The following is a 13,438-nucleotide window of genomic DNA, read 5'->3' on the forward strand; positions in this document are numbered from 1 at the left end:
CTAGTATTCAGAATAGAAGGGAAAGCTTGCGTCAGCATTATGAATATTGCGTACATATTATGCACAAATGAAGACTTTTCTATGTTTAAGGCAACAAGCACAGTAACAAAACTCAAGGGATTAAACGTTCACTCACCTTTAACCATCAAGATTCAGAAATGATCTGTTACCTGACCTACTGCCTTCATTTTCAAGGCATGAAATGCGCCATGACAAGAATGCTAGTTACTGTTCCCATGCTTCTTTAATAAGCAGAGACGAGCACAAAGGTGCTCAGTGGCAAGTCGCTGATTCTAACAGGGCTGTATCTCCTTCAGCAGTCAGGGATGAGGGAGGCCAGTTTGAACCAGCACTCTTGGGTAACAAGATGAGGCTGTAAACTGTCAGAGACTCCTAATATCTATCTCTAGAAGGCAGTCCCAGGAAGCCCCCAAATATCAAAAAACAAGGGAGAAAGCACATAAGAAACCTTCCTCACATCTCACTAAAGCAGCCTATTTAAGCTTCCATTTCATCAGCTCCAATGTCATTACCTGCTAAGATGACTGGATTAAGACATTTCCCACAGGGTGCAAGGAAAGAACTGACTTCCCACAGGCTACACACACACACACACACACACACACACACACACACACACACAGTAGTAATTATAAAGGTAAGATAACTTGTCGGTGTACTCAAAGTAGCCGGTTTCCATCAAGCCACAAACTCACAAGTCAAAAAAAAAAGTAACAAGTTTTAGGTCACTGTGAGTTTCACCAAGATAGACTTTGGTGCTATTCACTTTGCTCTGTCCCAGGCTTCCTGTGTGGGGAGGGAAGGAGAATTGTGTTTCCCCATAAAAGTCTAGAACCCAACACTGGAATATCTTATTTTCTAAACTGTAAGATTTCAATGTATACCCATTCTTTTCCTTCTCAAATCTGAGCAAATACAACAATTAAGTAAAGCATCCATTCCGACACTACTCCACGGCCCACATAAAAACACTGCTTCATTCCCACCCATGGCAATGCTTTTTTTTAGCAGTCATTGAAATAAAAAGAAAAGCCATGTGGTAGTGGTGCAAGCCTTTGATCCCAGTGCTCTAGAGGCAGAGACAGGTGATCTCTGTTAAGTTTAAGGACAGCCTGGTCTACACAGTGAGTTCCAAGCCTCAAAAGCTGGAGGAGGAAGGGGGGAGGGATGGCAGAGGCAGGCAGACTGACAGACAGACAAGACAGACAGACACACACAGAGAGAGACAGACAGACAGACAGACAGACAGACAAGGAGACAGACAGACAAGGAGGTACTCTAAAATCCTTGACCACTGTTCTGGACATTGTTCTGTACTGGTTCTGATTCTCCCCACTCTTGTCTTCCTGCTGGCCTAAAGTAGAAGGGAAAGGGGTGGGGAAGAGACAGGACAGGATGGACACACACAGCACACACAACAGAACTCTAACATTTTTAAAAGTTAATGATCTACTCCTAAATACATTTCATCAATTGTAATTCCTTTCACTTAAATACACCACAGACTACTAACCGATACAATCACTGGAACCACAGAATAATAAAGCACACACAGGTGAGCCCTGGCTGAGGGCATGAATGGACCAAAACAGTAATCCTAGTAGTTGTATGGGTTCCATCCTCAGCACCACTTAGACAGGACTGGAAAGCATTCTAACTAAAGCTTATTACTCCTCAACTGCTAGGTCTAACAGTTTGTCCAGTCCTCTGCTGCATGTACAAAAGAGAAAAAATTCAGAAAAAGCAAGATATCAGTACTCAGTACTCCCTAACCTGTGCTAGAACGTCTTTTGAGAACAAATTTGTTCAGTTACACATGTATTTAGAAAAAAGTTAATTAACTTGACACTTTTTTAAGCACATGTCAAGAAAGAGCAACTGCGGGGCCTAAGAGATGGCTTAGTGGTTAGGAACACTTGCTGCTCTTCCAGAGGACCCAGTACCTACACCGCAGCTCTAGTTCCAAGAGATCCAATGTACACTTCTGACCTCAATGAGCCCTGCACGCTTATTTGTATACAGGCTCACAAGCAGGAAAGATACCCATACACATAAGATAATAAAATAAAAATAATTTTTAAAAAAAGAGCAACTTCTTGCTTCCCCCACCTGTGGCCAGAATGGTCCCAAGAATAGCTCCCCCTGGGCTGGAGAGATGGCTCAGTGGTTAAGAGCACCGACCGCTCTTCCAGAGGTCCTGAGTTCAATTCCCAGCAACCACATGGTGGCTCACAACCATCTGTAATGAGATCTGATGCCCTCTTCTGGTGTGTCTGAAGACAGCTACAGAGTACTTACATATTATAAATGAATAAATCTTAAAAAAAAAAAAAAATAGCTCCTCCTTAAGTAATGAATCCCATAAATCCATGGTTGGCAGATGCCTTCAATCTGAAGCAGAAGCAGGTCTGGTCCACAGGGTGAGTTTGAGGACAGTCAAGGATACAAAAATTTCACAAATTTCAGCTAGAGATGGATATGACTGGCAACAGTTATTTCCCTTGGAATGATCTCTCAACAGGTAGCTGAAATGAAAGCTGAACCATTTACATCAATATATGCACCTTCAAAACTCAGTCAGTCTTAACAGCAGAGAGGGCAAAGGGGAGTGTCAAGAAAGCACTACACCCTGGAGGCAGCGTCTGTCCAATGGTTCTTCTCTTGCCTCACAGGAAGTCAGTGTGCTTTACGGGCTTCTCTAGGAATCTGACAATAAGCTGTATGGATTTTATTAATATCTATGACACTTGACCTGCTAAATTTCCTTCCAAGAATTTAAATTCTACGTAAATAATCAGAACATGGGCAAAGATGTATTGACAAAGATTTCAAACATATTCTAATGGGGTCAGTAGCAAAGAGCTAAAAAACAGAAGTTATTAAATATCACATGTGTTTTAAAGTTTGTTTTTTGTTTTGTTTTTTTTTTGGGGGGGGGGTTAGTTTTGTTTTTCCATGCAGGGCTTCTTTGTGTAGCTTTAGCTGCCCTGGATATGGATCTCACAGACAATCTACCCACCTCGGCCTCCCCAGTGTGTGTGCCACCACACTAGAATCTAAAGACTTTAATACCACATTTAAAATGTCTACCTTTCTTTATGATATAAGTGTTTGACTTCCAATGTATGTCTGTGCTGTGTGTGTGTGTGTGTGTGTGTGTTTGTGGAGGCCAGGAGAGGGTGTCAGATCCTCTGGAATTGGAGTTATACAGTTGTGAACTGAACATGGGTGCTCTTTAAGAGCAGCAAGTACTGTGAGCGAGCCGCTGCTCCAGCACCCTAAAACATGTCTGAACTTTAAAGAGAAACGTGCACATGAAAAGACAAAAGTAGCACAATACAAAGTGCCACCTGAACACACACCACACCTAAGTAATACCCCTGAATGTTAACTCACAGCTTCTAGAGCGGTGGCTAGTAAAATAGCTCAGCCTGAAGATCTGATTTGATCCAGGCAACCTACCTTAGATAGTCTGACCTCCTGAACCCACACTCAACACATAATACATCATACAGACACACACTAATAAAACAAAACATAACAATGTTTTGCTAGAAGTTTGTTTGGGTAGTCTGGAAGCTAGATATCTAGGTAGCCTCGTATGGTAGCATACACATGCACTCCCAGTTTAAAAAACAAATGGACAGCTGGAGAGATGGCTCAGCGGTTAAGAGCACTGACTGCTCTTCCAGAGGTCCTGAGTTCAATTCCCAGCAACCACATGGTGGCTCACAACCATCTGTAAGTGATCTGATGCCCTCTTCTGGTGTGTCTGAAGACAGCTACAGTGTACTCATATATATATAAAAGAAATAAATCTTTAAAAAAAAAAAAAAAAAAACAAACGGAGGGGCTGGAAAGATGGCACAAACTGACTGTTCTTCCCGAGGACCCAAGTTCAATTCCCAGCACAAATGTTAGGAGACTAACAAGCACCTGTAGCTCCAGCTCCAGAAGAGTTAATCACCTCTGGCTTCTGTCAGCACATGCACATACATGCACATACTTCTGTCAGAACTTGTGCATACATGCACATACTTCTGTCAACACCTGCACATACATGCACATACTTCTGTCAGCACATGCACATACATGCACATACTTCTGTCAGCACCTGCACAAACATGCATACTTCTATCAGCACCTGTACATACATGCACATACTTCTATCAGCATGCACATACATGCACATACTTCTGTCAACACCTGCACATGCACTTCTTTTTTTTTTTTTTTTTTTTTTTTTTTTTTTTTTGGAGCTGGGGACCAACCCAGGGCCTTGCGCTTCCCTAGGCTAGCGCTCTGCCACTGAGCTAAATCCCCAACCCCCATGCACATACTTCTATCAGCACCTGCACATACATGCACATACTTCTGTCAGCACCAGCAAGTTCCAGGTCAGCTAAAGCTACATAGAAAAACACTATCTCAAACAAATAAAAATAAAAACTAAGGCCAAGAATGGTGGTAATGCATGTGTGATAACAACAGTACTCAGGAGATGGAGACGGGCAGGTGTGTGGAAACCTCTTGATGCTGCTTCAAGAATATTGGCAAGAATTTGACATTGTGCTAGAACAAATAGGCTCAGGCAAGAATTTGATATTGGGCTAAGACAAAGACGCAGGCTCAAGATCTAGATCATCTTGATAAGACCCTGACTACCCTGGAACCTTTATGTCTTGTTTGTTCCGTGGCTTTGTCTTTGACCCAGAACTGACCCTATTTTTGCATGTACCTAGAATGGTATAAAAGCAGACTGAAAAAAAGCAAAGCCACCTCAGCACTTCCTGGGATCATACTATAACGTTCTCAAGTTGTCTTTTCTTTCTTTAACCCTCTCACTCCCTCCCTCGAGACCCTGTTGACTGACTGAGCTGGCTTGGTCAAATGGTGTCTCAACTTTGGAGCTCAAGTACAAAGAGTACAGTGAAGGAAACTGGGGGGAAAGAGGCATGTGCAAAGGAGAAGACAGAAGTTCTGGGCCAGCAGTGAGTAAATCCTGTAAAGATGGGACAGGGTAATGGGTGTGCGTGTGCGTGTGCGTGTGCGTGTGCGTGTGCGAGAGAGAGAGAGAGAGAGAGAGAGAGAGAGAGAGAGAGAGAGAGAGAGAGAGGCTAAAAACTAGAGTGAAGATAATTTGCATAGGAACTTTTAGTTTTTGGACCCTGATAAGAGATAATTTAGATGGGGCTGGGGATTTAGCTCAGTGGTAGAGCGCTTACCTAGGAAGCACAAGGCCCTGGGTTCGGTCCCCAGCTCCGAAAAAAAGAACCAAAAAAAAAAAAAAAAAAGAGATAATTTAGACCCTAGACCTGAGGGGGAGAATGGGTTTCAGAAAAGCCTCCCCATCTGGGGATGCTTTGGTCAAAGAGAAAGGAAGTGAATGTAACCTGTTCCAGAGCTCTCCTGGGGTTAGAAGGAAGCTGGGAGACATCCTGCTTCCTCTCTGGCTCTCACTGCGGGAGTGCCTAGTTCTGGTTCTGTCCCCTCGGTGGAACATCTCGTTCTATCTCTTCTCTATTGTGTGTCTTTGGTATGCTAGTCTTTCCATGTCCGTCACTTTATGTCTATGTTTTCATGGCTTGATTGTTGCTGTTTCATATTCAAAAGAAAAAATGGTTAAAACTTTATCTGCTGGTCATTCACCACTTAATTTAGTTTTTAACTCATTTCAAGGATTTTTTTTATTAAAAAGGAAAAAAAAACACTCTGAATTGGCACAACAAAAACCGGTAAGTTGCCCTGCACCTGTAGCTAGGAGTCTAGCACTGCTGGAAAGGAAAGGCCCTGTCAGGAGCTGATTGTCTGTACAAGCCTCTCTTAGGGGCTAGCAGCTTCTCAGCTTCTCTGGACAGAAAGCTGATGGTTGTTTCTCCTATAATAATCTGTGACTATGATTATTGGATTCTGCAGGCAACAAGGTGCTCCTCTCCTGAAATTACAACTAGAAAAAGCAAGTAAATTTTGTCTGTCTACTCTAAATATGTAAGATGGGTGTGGGCACTTCATATGTTTCTGACTGTTCTGCATGCCTGGGTTATAGATTATTGGCTTATAAGTTATTGGGCACTGTTAAAAATTTATAACATTGGTAACAGAAAGTTGGCTTAAAACTGGTAACTAAGACTGGAGAGATGGCTCAGTGGTTAAGAGCACTGACGGCGGGGTTGGGGATTTAGCTCAGTGGTAGAGCGCTTGCCTAGGAAGCGCAAGGTCCTGGGTTCGGTCCCCAGCTCCGAAAAAAAGATCCAAAAAAAGAAAGCACTGACGGCTCTTCCAGGGGTCCTGAGTTCAATTCCCAGCAACCACATGGTGGCTCACAACCATCTGTAATGAGATCTGATGCCCTCTTCTGGTGTGTCTGAGGACAGCCACAGTGTACTCCTATACATAAAATAAATTTTTAAAAATCTTTTAAAAAATTTAAACTGGTAAGTCAGGATTGGAGTCATCCTGGGAAACAATACATGGCATGAGCCAACCTAGGGAACCAGGTCTCTAAAGATACCTCTAAACTGTGGTAATATTTTATGTAATTCCTGTCCTAGAAAAAAGACTTATAAAAGATAGGATTTAAAACAATGTTTCTTTAATGAGGTGTTAAAAAGCTGCAGCATCGGGGTTGGGGATTTAGCTCAGTGGTAGAGCGCTTGCCTAGCAAGCGCAAGGCCCTGGTTGGTCCCCAGCTCGAAAAAAAAGAGAAAAGAAAAAAAAAAAGCTGCAGCATCATGTATTCACATACAAGAACTGGAAGCCAAACTTTCTAACATGAAAGTAATGCCCTTGGTATTGATTTTAGAAGAGACTGGATTGTTTACACTATTAAAAATTGTGTTTTGCCTTCCAAAATTATGGTTATGCTCTAATATTGCAAAAGACACTTAAAAATTATAGTTAAGTATATATAAAGCTAAAGGAACATTGGCAGTTTACAATTCAATCACAAGAGTCTCATGAAGTATTTATTCCTTATTCCAAACAGCAATTAAATTAGTTGTTACAGAATACTGACATTTGGCCTATTGCATGTGCAAACTTTTCGGGCAAAACTGATAATCACTATCCAAAAGTTAAGTTATTAGGATTTGCCTCTATGCATGCTTTTGTATTTCCTGTAAATTTACACATGCAGTCCATAAAGAGTTTACTGTATTTACAGATGGCTTATCTGATGGGAAGGCAGCATATGTAGTTAGATCACATGTCTATTCTCTTGAGTCACCCCCCATCCAATGCCCATTTCAGCACAGATAACTGAATTATGTGCTGTCTGCTGGTTTTGAAATGTTGAAAAATCAAGCTTTTAATTTGTGTACTGATAGCCAATATATAGCTCATGGTTTATAATTGCTTGAAACTGTTCCTTTTTTAGATACTGCTAATTCTCAAATTTTGCAATTATTTATGCAGATACAACTCAGTTTAAGAAAACTGTTCCTGGGGGTTGGGGATTTAGCTCAGTGGTAGAGCGCTTTGCCTAGCAAGCGAAGGGCCCTGGGTTCGGTCCCCAGCTCCAAAAAAAAAAGAAAAAAAAAGAAAGAAAAAAGAAAACTGTTCCTTACTTTTTAAGACATTTAAGAGCTCATACTGAACTGCTGGGATACCTCAGTGAGGGCAATGCTATAGCATATGACAAGCCAATGGCATGGTCCCAATCTGTTGTTAATATGGGGAAGAGGGCATGTTTGTGTTCCCCCGCCCCGTTGCAGGATGTCAAAGGAATGTGATGGCTGCCAGAGCAGTTGGCAAGACATGCTGATGCTAGGACTAATGATGCTGTTGAGTTTGCTGAGGGCCCTGACAATGGTGACAGGGAAGCTGTATTGAGCCTATGTTCTTGATACACCACTGATACATCTGGTGTGGTCCAGACCAGAGATTCTTATGACCAGGAATAATACTCAACTTCTTGGATCTCCCTGGACAGGGAAGTAAACTTATAATAAGACCATGACTTTCAATGCAATTGGTGATGGGATTCCTGTTTGCTTTGTGAAGAATAGTACGAATGATGGAATGATGGGTTTATTTCTGTGTTTACTCATATTTGGAAGAAAAACATTTCACAAACTGTAACTCAAAGCATAGAGACAGACATGACAAATTCTATGAGGGATCGGCCTCTGACCCTCATAAGCTATGATCTTGCAGATCTGAACCCACAGAGAATGTGTAGGCATTTAACAAAATGGTTAGATGGAAAGAATGCTATAATCAACTGCCAATGTGGCTTAATGTTCCAAATAATACGTGAATTATTGACTGGGCAGGGAATCCGTCAAACACTGGACGAAAGGGGACAGCCATAGGCCTTTGGCAATCAGGAACAGGCCATTTCCAAAGGCATATTTGGAAGTCATCCGTAGCTCTCTATAAAGTTATTTATCAATAGACAAAATTGGGACAGGATCTGTATTTTGAACAAGTGTTAGTGCTTGTGTTAAGGCTCCTAATACTTTATTAATAGGCCATGTTAAAATTTTGTTTCTTCTATGGTATTTAATGTAAGTTACATTGATTGTACACTTTCTAATTATGTTAGTGTACTGAAATCTAGCATGTCTGGTATGGTGGTCTATTAGCCAGCTTTTGTTTTATTGCCTGTGAGTATGACAGGACCTTGGTATTCTGAAAAAAGCTTACAAGAAGTGTGTCAGGCTTTAAGCAGAAGCAAGAGGGTTCAGGTCTGATCAGTGCTGGCATACCAGCTTTGATTACATTAATAGCTACCACCACTGCTTCTGCAATTGCTTTGATGCAAGAAGTTAAGACAGCTACTTTTGTTAATCATTTAGCAGAAAATGTGACTAATGCTTGAGTATTCAAGATTTAGATAGGGGTCAGAACAAACTGATGCTCTTTATGATCCTACTAAAATAATGGAAAGGAGGTTCAAAGTTTAGGAATAAGAAGCTCTCTCGCGTGTCACACTAAATACCAATGGATTTTTGTCACCTCTAAAACTTACAATGATAGCCCCTATAATTGGGAGAAAATTCAGAAATCCTCTTGCAAGGTATTTGGCATAATTCTAACACCTCTCTGGATATTATAACTTTACATAACAAGATTATGAATTTAAAGAATGCTGTTGTGCTGAGTTTTGATGCTACAGTATTGCTGATAAAATTATTCATGGCTTACGGTCAGTATTTCCATCTTGGTCAAGCTTCAAGAATGGCTTGCATGGCTTGATCATTTTGGCCCTTCTTGTCCTGGAATACTTTTATCCCTGCCCATTATGATAAAACTTGCCTTTAACAACTTCAACATGTTGACAGCCAAAATACAAGGCTTGAAACTCAAACAGGCTGGCAGTCAATGGGTTAAGATTCTACACAGAAGAGCTGGAGAGATGACTCAGTGGTTAAGAGCACTGGCTGTTCTTCCAGAGGTCCGGAGTTCAAATCCCAGAAACCACATGGTGGCTCACAACCATCTGTAATGAGATCTGATGCCCTCTTCTGGTGTGTCTGAAGACAGCTACAGTGTACTTATATATAATAAGTAAATCTTAAAAAAAAAATTCTACACAGAGCCTTACCAAGCTAAGACAGAAATGCAATGCTTTGGCTAATGCATGCTCAATGACAGGTAAAGAAGACACTTGTCGGGCTGGAGAGATGGCTCAGTGGTTAAGAGCCCCAACTGCTCTTCCAGAGGTCCTGAGTTCAATTCCCAGCAACCACATGGTGGCTCACAACCATCTGTAATGAGATCTGATGCCCTCTTCTGGTGTGTCTGATGACAGCTACTGAGTACTTATATATAATAAATAAATCTTAAAAAAAAAAAAAAGACACTTGTCAGAACAACCTTGTTTATGAAATAAAACGGGGAGATTTGGAGAACTCTTAGTGCCACTTCAAGGACACTGGCAAGAATTTGACATTGGGCTAGGACAAGGAAGCAGGCTCAAGATCTTGGTAAGTCCCTGAATACCTTGGAACCTTTGTTTATGCCTTGTTTGCTCCTTGACTATTTCATCTTTGACCTAGAATTGACCCTATTTTTGCGACATGCATAGAATGGTATAAAAACAGCTGAATAAAAAAAAGTAAACCTGGGGTTGGGGATTTAGCTCAGTGGTAGAGCGCTTGCCTAGCAAGCGCAAGGACCTGGGTTCTGTCCCCAGCTCCGAAAAAAAGAAAAGAAAAAAAAAAAAAAAAGTAAACCTGCCTCAGTACTTACTAGGGTCATAATGTCAAGTTCCTCCTTTAATCTTCATTCCCTCCCTCAACCCTGTGGACTGACTGAGCTGGAAACCCTATCTGAAACAAAAATAAAAACTGAGGCCAAGCATGGTAGTGATGCATGCCTTTTTTTTTTTTTAAAGCCATCTTCTTCTTTTTTTTTTTTTAATTTTATGGGTTTTTTTTATTCATTTATTATATATATATAAGTACACTGTAGCTGTCTTCAGATACACCAGAAGAGGGCATCAGATCCCATTACAAATGGTTGTGAGCCACCATGTGGTTGCTGGGAATTGAACTCAGGAAGAGTAGTCTGATGCTCTTAACCGCTGAGCCATCTCTCCAGCCCGTGATGCATGTCTTAATAACAGCCAGACTGAGTTTAAGGCCATCCTGGGCTGCACAGTGAAACCCTATATCCGAAACCCTATTTCAAAATTTAAAAAAATAAAACTTGGGGTTGGGGATTTAGCTTGGTCCCCAGCTCCGAAAAAAAGAAAAAAAAAAAAAAAAGGAAGAAAAAAGAAACTTTTAAATGGGAATGGGTAGCAAAGCTCACTTTTTTTTTTATGTCTATGGAAATTTGCCTGCACATGTCTACCTGCCACATGCATGCTCAGCTTAGCTCCCCTGGAAACCAGAAAAGAATGTGGGTGCTGGATATTGAATCTAGGTCCCTGCAAGAGCAGTGTTCTTTATTTTTTCTTTTTCTTTTTTTCAGAGCTGGGGACAGAACTCAGGGCCTTGCGTTTGCTAGGCAAGTGCTCTACCACTGAGCTAAATCCCCAACGCCAAGAGCAGTGTTCTTAACCACTAAACCATATCTCAAACCTTAAAACTCAGTACAACCCTTTTAAGTGTTGTGTGCACTTTGAATTTGTGATTCTGCCTCTTAACAAACCTTAGGTCTCTCAAGGCCTATGAGGTGCTGGGCCTTGATAAAGGTGCTAGTTGCAAAACCTGACAACCTAAGTTCCATCCCTGGCACTCGCTGCAGGCGAGAATTCACTACTCAAAGTTGTCCTCTGACCTCTAAACACTTGTGCTGTGTGGAAAGTAAGTCCTCTCTGCCCTATGCAGACAAAATAAATCAGAAGGTAACTAAAAAGCGCGAATGCCTAGTATGACATACTGAGAAAGGTAAAACTGCAAAAACAGTAATAACTACAATAGAGGTGGCTTGGATTACTAAAGACAACAGACAACTAGAACATTCCATCTCTAGATTATGATAGTATAAGCGTACATATCACAAACTCTAGAACTGCACACCAGCTGGGTACAGTGGTGTAGAGCTGTAGTCACAGTCAAAAGGCTAAGAGAAAAAGATCACCTGAGACCAAGTTTAGCAGCACAGAAAGACTCTATCACTAAAAACTAAATTAGAATTCTGTTTGCCATGAAATATGCCACCTAGCACTTAGGAGACAGAGGCAGGCAGATCTTGAGTTTCAGGATAGCCAGAGCTTTTTAGTAATACCATGTCTCAAAAACAAGAAGTAAAAATGTCACCTTAATTAAAAGGGGGGAAGGCATATGGAGACACACCTGTGAATCCATCTATAGAAGGCTAGGACAGGATTACAAAACCAGGTTAGTCAGGACCACATGGTAATACCATGTCTCAAGTAAATGGGATAAACCAGACATAGTAGTGAATGCCTTTAATCCTGCAAAGGCAGAGAAAGGTGAATTTCTGTGAGTTTGAAGCTACCCTGGTCTACATAGTTAAGTTCCAGGCCAGAGTTACATGTTGACATCCTGTCTCAAAAAGCAAGACAAAAGGAGAACTGAAAAGGAAAAAAACAAAAACCAAACATACACTATAGTATCAATGGGCTGTACTGCTTTCCTGTCCTAAAAAAGTGGGGGAAATTCAAATTACATGAAGTCCCATACATTTTCTAAAATGAGGCATAATTTACTGCCTTGATCACTGTTCTATCGTTGTGAAGAAAATACCATGACCACAGCCAACTCTTATAAAGGAAAGCATTTAACTGAGGTTTGCTTATAGCTTAAGAGGTCTGTATAGCTAGGAGCACAGCAGCACACCAGCACACCAGTACTGGAGAGTTCTACACCATGATCAGCAGGGAGCAGAACGACTCTGGGCTTGGCTTGGGCTTTTGAATAAAACCATCGCTCCTAATCCTTTCAAATTAATTTGACTTCTGGCACTATGAACCTCTGGGGGCCATTCCCATTCAAACTGCCAACAACCAGGAACTATTCATACAGATATTTTCTTTGTTTGCACTTGCTTTAAGGATACTGTCTCACTTCCCACCTAAGACTGGCCTCAAACTCACAGCAATCCTATATAGCCTCAACAGGTGTTGAGGGTCTAGGAATGCATTTTAAAAATTCAAGTATTGGGGTTGGGGATTTAGCTCAGTGGTAGAGCACTTGCCTAGCAAGCGCAAGGCCCTGAGTTCGGTCCCCAGCTCCGAAAAAGAAAAAAGAAAAAGAAAAATTCAAGTATTTTAAAAAAACAAAACACATCATTTTATTACATTATGATTTATTTATTTTGTTTGCATGGGGAAGAGAACTCCAACATGCCACAGTACAAGTGTGGAGGTCAGAGAACAACTTTCTTTTTTCTTAAAGATTTATTTATTATTTTATGTATATAAACACACTGTAGCTGTCTTCAGACACAACAGAAGAGGGCATCAGATCCCATTACAGATGGTTGTGAGCCACCATGTGGTTGCGAAATCGAACTCAAGACCTCTGGAAGAGAAATCAGGGCTCTTCACTGCTGAGCCAGGTCTCCAGCCCCAAGAAGAACTTTCAGGAATAAATCTCTCCTACAGTGTGATTGCCAGGGATGGAATTCAGGTTGTCAAGCTTGGCAACAAGCTTTTCAAAAGGCACAAATCAGAGAACACGCAACACTTTAAGGTTCTTCAGTATACAGCCTTTCAAAGCATGCTCACTGTTCCTTCACCTCCAAACTGTCTCAGTGGTCAAGACCCTACACTGGATTGCACCTTACAAGTTGATCAAGTTAAAATGACATCCTAGTACTCTTCAAAATAAAAAACTCCACTCAGTACATCTCCTCAATGTGTCCTGATGGCATACTGTCTTCATTCAATGATTATATACTACTTGCCAGGTGCTAGGAATAAAAGGCTTCAAAAGACTTCTTTGAGAAAGTTTCCCAAAGTACTGGTTCTTAACACGAGGATCTCAAGGGAGGCTGAACA

General features: G+C 41.2%; 1 protein-coding gene across 14 annotated transcripts in view; it reads right to left on the bottom strand.

Annotated features, from left to right (window-relative positions):
* The window catches only part of Pum1 (pumilio RNA binding family member 1), a 119,036-nt gene that overhangs the window by 84,628 nt on the left and 20,970 nt on the right, over nt 1-13,438 (bottom strand). The window lies entirely within an intron of this gene.

Source organism: Rattus rattus, chromosome 1, assembly GCF_011064425.1.
Source record: "Rattus rattus isolate New Zealand chromosome 1, Rrattus_CSIRO_v1, whole genome shotgun sequence".
In the NCBI taxonomy this organism is placed as follows: Eukaryota; Metazoa; Chordata; class Mammalia; order Rodentia; family Muridae; genus Rattus; species Rattus rattus.